General features: G+C 34.9%; 1 long non-coding RNA gene across 1 annotated transcript; it reads left to right on the top strand.

Moving 5' to 3' along the window:
- Positions 1–5146: 5146 nt before the first annotated feature.
- Positions 5147–8610, top strand: LOC137640628 (uncharacterized). The gene is made up of 2 exons (XR_011044424.1): positions 5147–5232; positions 8119–8610. It is a non-coding gene; the product is annotated as an uncharacterized lncRNA (long non-coding RNA).
- The last annotated feature ends 311 nt before the right edge of the window (positions 8611–8921 follow it).

The raw sequence follows: 8921 nt of genomic DNA, 5'->3' as shown, positions 1-8921 counted from the left end.
GCATACCAAAACCTGGTTACTTAAATACGTAGGCAACTAGACACAAAGTGAGCCCACTGGTAGTGCACTATCTGTGGATTCTCTCACGTAGGACCTCTGGCTAACAGTAACGTTGACCATCACACAAAGGCTGCTTGTCAACTGGATCCTCCAGAGACTGATGCACCCACTCTATCTCTCCTGTGCTGCTGAAAGATGATGTGCCAGGCTCCCTGCTTACCTACCCATTGTCATGGTAATACCGAGAGGGCTATCATTGTATCAGTACAGCAACATGACCACTTCCTTCTACCCAACACAAGTATCGCAGTAACTGGCTCATGATTCATTGAAATAACGTGGTGAGTGTGTGTCTTCGACTCAGTTGGTGACCAGTTTGGCAGGGGGCTGAGCAGAAGGTTCTGCACTTTACCTTCTGAAGATTATGTGACATGCCCAACGCCAACACCCTGGAACACTATAGCCTGGAATATCCTCTTGTTACAAACTTATTACCACAAAGAATTACAGGAGCTGATTTATGTAAACAATTATTAACAGATAATAATGTGCTTGCTAAAATTCTCATATGCCATCCTCACTTTGGTTGATACTGAACAAGCATTACCTTTCATTAAACTGACTGTGTTGTGATTTTAACTAAATTTAGATATAACCTACTCACGAAGTCAAATTCTAAATTTCATTTTGTATTCCATATAATTATTTTGGTATAACCTAATTATTATGTAGATGAAAACAATATTACTGTTACTGGGTACTCTCTAGTCTATGCACTTTTCCACAGTCATTTTTCCAGCTCGCTTCTTCCGACTCTTCTTCTTTATATATCTTACACCAGCTTTCATTATTCTCACCTGATCATTCAACCCGTTTTTTACAGATTTACATGTCTAATCCCCCACACTCGTGGTTATCCAATAAAAATTGGGAAACTTTATATCCAAAAACTATCAAAGTCATACACCCAAAATCTTTTATTTTCACCATACTGAAAGCTGTCATCATCATCTCTCACTAAATTCAAATTTTCTCTTGTGGTATTTTTTTTTCATTAGATTTTTTGTAAATTAAGATATAAGTTTTTATTTATATTGCCTCCCATTTGCCAATTTTCCACAATTCTGTCTTGTTTTTCAAGAAGGCTGAGATGATAGAAATGTTTTGGGTGACTTCCCTTCCAATACCCAGTGGATGTTTTGAGACATTAGATCTGGTAGGGGGTCTCCTAGTAATCGAGAAGTTGATAACGCGGAGATAGATAATTCTTGTTAAAGAGTAAGATAGAATTAAGAAAAAAGAAGAGTTTAGACACAGTGATAGTGATGTTAATAAACCTTTGTCATTCATAAAAAGTAAAGTCATCAATATGAATAGAAACCTGGATTTCAAAGAAAGTGACGGTGAGGCAAAAAACTATGTCAAAGATTAATTGTAAAGAGGACTGTGTATTGCTGAGTGGCAAACATAGGTGACAGAAGAAGTTGTACCGTACTTCCACAGATATTATTTGGTACTTAAGATTGCATGGTTTAAACTAAAATCAATATTGTGAAGTATTCTTTTATTTTTTGAGATTTATATAGTGACCTCTTTACCGGTGGAATAAGGCAGATTAGATTTTATAAGTGTAATAAGCTAAACCATGTAGCGAGAGAGTATGGATTGCAGAGAGTAAGTGGAATGTGTGTAAAATGTGGCTTGCTGGGGTCATTTTGTTAGGATCTACAAGGCCCCTAGGAGTGAATGTATGGAATGTGGAAAGGCTGGTCATGTAACAGGTGTATGTATGAGAATTGGACAAAAAATGGGAAAATGGCGAGAGTAAACATTAATCATGGGTAGGGAAACTGTGAATAAAGATAGTTCAAAGGGTTGAGCCTCTAGTCTGAAATGTATGAACGTTTTGAGCGTGAGGGAAATGTTTGTATGTTGTGATATAAAATGGGATAGAAAAATTACAAATTCTTTGAGTATAATGATTGCATGAAGAGGCATAGCAATGCGTGCTTCAATTAATATTGGATGTGGTGTGAATATTGTGTATGGAAATGCTTTCGAAAGGTTCCCTATAGTGAGTGAGCAGAAAATATGTGAATGGTTTGTGTGAGGAATTGGAAAGTTGTGTATGCCTGTTGTTATGAAATTTGAAGAATATTTTATGATCGATGGACTCTCTATGGAATATGGTGATTATGTGATCGATGGAGTGAATGAAAAGTATGATATGTTATTAGAGTATAAGATTCTGAAGTAGAATAGTATGATAGGGAATCCACTAGTACAAGAAATGATCAAAGTAAGGTTAGGTGAGAATACTAGGAGTCAGGTGTATTTTGAGTGATGTGGGTTAGAGTAAAGATGTTATATGGAGTGGAAATCTATGCTATGGAGGATGCGAAATTACCCAGAGACAATAAAAGTCAAATGAGTGTTAAGGTTAGGTGATGTGCGAATCTGAATATGTTTGTATTGTTAGTATTTGATAGGTCTGAGGTAAATTATTGCGAAAAAAAGTGTAATGGGGATGTGGAGAATATTTGGGAAAACAGACAGTTTTATTTGAGAGGAGAAAGAAGAAATCTAGATAACTGCAGAAGAGGATGAGAAACAAGAGTGTAAGTGCTGAAGAGCAAATGAATAATCGGGAAGAATAGGACTTGCAGTATTTATTTTCCAGTGAGAAAGCAAGACTCTTCTGTTGAGATGTTGACTGAGAGTGTGAAAGAAAGTATACAAAGGGTAAGTTAAATGCATAAAAAAAAAGATAGAGGACAAGGTAGATAATTTAAGTAGGGGAATAAGTGACCTCAGCGGATTTTGAATACGTGATTCAAGTGAGAAGGCGAATGAATGTCAAGTTGAGCTTAGTATGGAGGATCAGGGGGGAACCGAATGAAAGACCAGATTTTGAGAGAGAGGAGTTGGCAAGATAAAAGAGTATGAAAGACCCCCAACTAGACGTAGAGAGAGGTACTGCACCAGAGCATGAATAGGTGTTACGTAAGGCTATAAAGATGTGGGTCTCAATGTTAGACAGCATGTGAGGCAAATTTAGGAGGGAGAAATGCAGTAGCTCTATAATTTTCTGTTTTAATCCATTGGTTTTGCTTAATGATTGGAAGGTATTCAAAAGTGAATTGAGAAAATAATGATTTGAGCAAAACCTTTTATCGCATAGTACTAATTTCAAAATTATAGATAGATAGATATATATATATATATATATATATATATATATATATATATATATATATATATATATATATATATATATATATATATACAAGCCGTCGGAGATACTGCTAATACAGTAATGTGGATTAGGCAAAACTACATTATATGTTTTTGTTATTATTTAGGACAAATTTAAATGCTTAAATGAAACCCAGTAATTCGATAAAATAATAAATCTTGAAGGTCTCCGTTTATAATTGCAGCATTTTCAATTAGTCAGTGGGAAGAAAACAAGTTTTCGGAGTAATGAAAGAAAACGTACCCAATTTATTTTAATTTTAGCGTGAGCTAACGTAAATTACATTGTTTATACATACAGAACATTATCCTTTTTAACTATGTATTCTGGCTAGTCTCAGGTATTTACTCATGGACACAGTTTTATTTTGAATTACTTAGTTCTTTCTATAGAAAATACAGTTGTGTCGCCTAGCCCTTACTTCCTCTATTTAATAATGGTAACATTAGTATGAGCTGTTAAGGAGGCCGTCATATCCTTACCTAGAAGAATTATGATAAATAATTTCTACTAGTGTACGCTACCCGTCAAAAATGACGGCTAAATATTTTGATATACACGTACGCACAGGGTACCTCTCAGGTTAGCCTCTCTCACAAGGGTATGACTACCCCTCTCCCTTCTGCCTAAGGGATAGGGAGAGGCCGAGTAGTTATATGTCTGGTAATGCTGCTGAGTTTGACGAGAAATATATATATATATATATATATATATATATATATATATATATATATATATATATGTGTGTGTATATATGTATATATATATATATATATATATATATATGTATATATGTATATATATATATATATATATATATATATATATATATATGTATATATATATATATATATATATATATATATATATATATATATATCATGTGTGTGTGTTTGTGTGCTAGTGTTTGTTGCGAGCGATCATACTAAAGTCTCTCACCATCTCCAATCTGCAGTCACTAACGTGGTGAAAACTGGCCAAACCCCACACTTGACTAACGACATGTCTGAGGCCTTTGGCCTGCAGTGAACTAGAAACAGCTGCATTTGTTTGTTGTGACTTGAACCTATTATGTATTTCAGCTGTTATAAAAGATTCTTTTCACCAATATAATATTACAAAAGCACCGGAATATGTTGGTATTGTGGCAAAACACGTTTGAAGCCCCAACCTAACAGGCAAAAATGGGAATTGATACCTACTGTTGGCAAGTAAGTCCATATTAATAGTGATTAAAGAGTATACTTACCTAAATTTCATAGGGGGACCAATTTATGATAGTTGTGACATTTAACTACACTGGAAGTATAGCATGTATAGATCCACAGAAACCTACATTGTTAGAAATGAAACGTATTTAACGTTTTATTATCGATTAAAAACCTTTCTTAGCCCAATATTAAAGCCGTGCCTGGGAGCTTAAAAATCCCTGCTCATAAGTATATATCTAAATCCGTAAACAAAACATCAGTTAGAAAAAGAACGGTATCCTAGAATTTCAAAATGAAGATCTTTCGTATCAGCCTTTGTTCATAAATTCACCTTCAACGATCTCCCTAATATCTAAAGAGGCACATTTCAAATATAACCTATTGGTATTGGACATTTCTAGTTTTCTATGGTAACCTCTCGTCATTGGTGGAAATAAGATTTATGAAAATTCTTTCAAATAGACCTGTAACGAAACCTTAATTTTTATAGTGTATTATTATAAATTTGTGAAATAGTATGAAGCAAATTTATCAGTGGCTTTGAGAAACAGTGGTAGGCTGATCGTGTATGGTTCTGATATTTGAATGTAGATGGCACCACTGCTTATACAAGGACGCTATAGTTGAACCCAAACTGGGGATATCTGCTTCGTTGTTATGTCATCATTGTTCAATTAGGGGCGAAGGCAAGACAGAAGAAGATTCGTAGTTAGAAGTTTAGTTAAACTTGAAAGTATCAGTGGGAAAGACATTGAATGTAAAACAGTGAGTAGCTGATTCTATTTCAGTACGTTTTATTGTGCGTAGTTTATTAGTTAAATATTTATATTTTAATGGCTTAGTGTGTAATTTATACAAAAGCAGCTTTTCTGGTCCTATACAGCAGGGAAACCTTATACTATACAGGATCTTCAGACTTGTTATACGCATTCTAAGGCATTTATCATTTCATATCTAGTTTTTCCACACCACACTATCGAAACTTTGAAAACAGGGAAGGGAGTTTCATCTTTAAAGCCAATACCTTGTATTTCGGACGTCCAGTGGGAGCTTATTTGCTGAACATTTTTGTATTCGAAGAGGGTAATAGGATGTTATCTAATGTTTAGTGGTGGTATGCTGAATTTTTCAACTTATTTTGGGCATCCTGGTTTAAATTCGTTTGTTCTATAGGCTGGATTAATGAGTTAGTTTTTTGAATTTGGGACTTTTGTCATGATTATCTTTAAACTAAATCAGGTAAATGGTACAAAGTATTTTTCGCGTACTTAAATCTGGTACTCTATTTAGTTTTATCACTTTTAATTAATGTATATTACAGGTGTTAATACATGTTGGATTATCGGATACTTTGTTCCTCCACTTTGAAAGCCTTTTGCTAGCATCTTAACCATTGTCAGTTTCCTTCTATTTGGCCATCGTCTGTTGGGTAGAATATTGGGGGAAACCGTATCAAGGTGTAGGCCTTTCTCATTCACCTTCTTGATTGGAGCCTTTGGTACTACAATATACTTAATTTTATGCTAGACTTGAGATTCTCTTGACTGTTTGTCTTCGGTCTTCTGTGGGTTTACGAACTCTTAATTAATTGGTAAATTTTCAAATTGTATCGCTGGATATTAAGAAAATATCCCTTGCATGTTAAGAGCATGGGAAAACCTAGTGTCATTACATGATTGACAGTTGGAAGAAAGTGAAATATGTTTCTACTTTAAATATATTGATCTTCTTCTACGACAATATATACTTTAACTGAGCCTTTTATATTTTTTGCTTATGCAAACACAAGTGGTTCCGATTAGATTGTTTGTAGTGTGCTATGTAATTATGATTAAATGGTGGCGTAGGGGGGTTTAACCAATTTCAAACTAGTTAGTTCTGAAGCAGTTATTAGGATTTTAGCAGGGTAATGGTTATTTCAGTGTCCGCTGGTCCTAGTTTGTCTTGAATACGTTGAATAAAGAAAAACCGGCATTTCGTAGTGAAGTTATGGCAGAGCCAGTGGCTGGGCCTTCTGGTATTGAGACTTCAAGAGCTGTTTGCTTGTGAATGATTTAAGAGAAATTTGATTAGTTGTGATTTAGTAGTTATGTACAGATCTCGTTAGGGTTGTTTGCTGAGCTATGGGGGTTAGGGTGAATTTTTTCTAGGTGTAATATAAGTTATTGAATTTACAGACCTAATTGTTAATGAAGCTTAGGCAGTTTTAGTCAATAAATATTTATGCACAAATTCCAGGTATCTTTCTAAAACCTCCATATTTTTCTCACCCTCTTTCTGTTCCAGCATGATTAAAATCTGTATTTTAGGAAGTAAAGTTTTTCGAAATTGTGTAAACTCTTACTTTTGGTTACGTTGAAAATGCTCTCCGTTCAGGATGTAGTTATTTCTGCAGTTAAAATTAACTATACCCAAGAAATAAGGGCCCACGGGGCTTGCTTGCACATCTCATCAATGAATCACTAACCAGAACGGGTAGTGATTTTTTTTGCCATTTTTTAGCGTTACCCGAACTTATTTTTACTACGTAGCGAGCTACAGTGCAAACTCCATTAGGAGGATGCGGTGTGATTCCTAGATAACTATACAAAGTTCCTTACAAGAACCAAATTTTCCTGCTAGTCATCTTTTGTTTATTATGCATTTGACAATTATTGCTGCAAAGGACTCATTTTGGTTATTTCCCACCAAAAACTTTATTGCCAATAGGGGCCCCCTAAGCTTGTAGAGTGGGCAAGGGTGGAAAGGCAACTTTTCTTAAGGAATTTCAGGTGAGATTAATTATACTCCATAAAATGAAGCCTTAAATTTTTATACAATGTGGCTTGCTTCTGAAGAATTTTTTTTTCTCCCAAAAGCCTAATTTTCTTTTCTTTCAGCCTCACTCTCAAGAGATTGTTGTCTTAAGATGTTTGTCTTAACCAGTTGTTTGTCGTCTGCCTCTGGGTTTCGTTCTTGTGCGAGGAAGTTTGCGAGAATCTTAGCTTTGTTATAGGCATTTGCTTCCCTTCGGCATTCATCTGACACATCTCGGAAGGTAGTCTTCTGACCTCTTTTCGGGATTAGTGTATTCTTCTCTTGGCGTGTAGCCCCGTAGCAAGAGCGTTGCTATAGGCCAGGAGAATTCTTTAGGAAAGGTCGGACGACCGTTTTTCCTATACCTCAGTGATTTATCAGTGATAACTTTGGACTGACATTCAATGCTTGCTTGGCTTTTCTATTTGTTTACTTTTTATCAGGTGAATTGTTCAAAACTAGTAATTTCTCACTTTTAAGTTTCTGTTAGTACCCTTAATTTCTAACTCAAATTAGTTCCCTCCTTGCCAATGGGATAATTGGCCTAGATTAATTATCCTTAGGTACTGTTTATAAATATGGAATTTTGCATTAAAATTACTATTAATACTTGCCTGGATAATTTAGCTAGTCCTAACCAGCATTCTCTACATATGGTGTCTTAACAGACTAGTTGCACGACCCCTTGATAGTTACATTAAATCATAGCTGCTTGATAACTTTAGTCTGTCTGTAAAAGTACTGTCTGTAAACGTACTGCTAGTAAACTTGAGACGATAAATGAAAAGTTGTTTCAGTTAATTTTTATGCCAAATTTCACTTATAAAATATTAATTTTAATATTTTGACCTGCAGATAACACCAGTTCGATGTCGGGCCTCATAAACAGTGGCATTTCATAACTGTCAGTGAGTGATTGACACAATGAAGCCATCAGGGATATCTTACTGCAAAATCCAGAGACCAGGAATTAGACATGAAACGAAAATATCAGGATGAGCTATTTGTCACAGTGCAAGCCAACTTTTTGCCGATTTGTAAAATCATCGTGGATAGTGTTTACACCTCGGTCAACCTTGTGGATCTTGCCGGCTCAGACTGAATGAAACTGAAGGTACTAGTCTTCGAAGGTTAGAAAATCAGGTCTGGCCAACCTCAACGTCGCCATGGCGAGCAAGCTGACAACCTTTGTTCTACTTTCTGGGTGACAAAAATGTAAATCCTGCGGAGGCTTGCGTCAAGTAGATACAGAACTTTATTTTGGCTCCGTGAGCCAGTGAATCAGTCTTATTGGTGTAGCATTTAGACATAAGTGAAATTTTGATATTTTTATGGTTGACCCTATTCTGTACATTACAAAAGTACAAAGATTTTAAGGGTTGAATTTCAAATGTTGAGGTAATCACCTGCACTTGTACATTTTATATTTTTAATGTGTAGATTTTTAATGTAATGGTTAAGAAATTAAATTTGTTTTAAATGAAAAGGGTGTATTGATTAAATTTAAATTCCAAAAAATTCTTAAACTTCTATTTACCCTTCTTGGCGATTTAGTTTTATTGTAAAATCATGCAATTTGTTTTTTTTTATTTCTAGCTTTGTAGAACAATTAATTTCATTCAATGTATTTTTATGCGTTAGAATGGAAGTGTAAGTTC

Source organism: Palaemon carinicauda, chromosome 5 (assembly GCF_036898095.1).
Source record: "Palaemon carinicauda isolate YSFRI2023 chromosome 5, ASM3689809v2, whole genome shotgun sequence".
NCBI classification, from domain to species: domain Eukaryota; kingdom Metazoa; phylum Arthropoda; class Malacostraca; order Decapoda; family Palaemonidae; genus Palaemon; species Palaemon carinicauda.
Note: the sequence above shows the minus strand (reverse complement) of the source record. Positions and strands in the feature narration are given on the sequence as shown.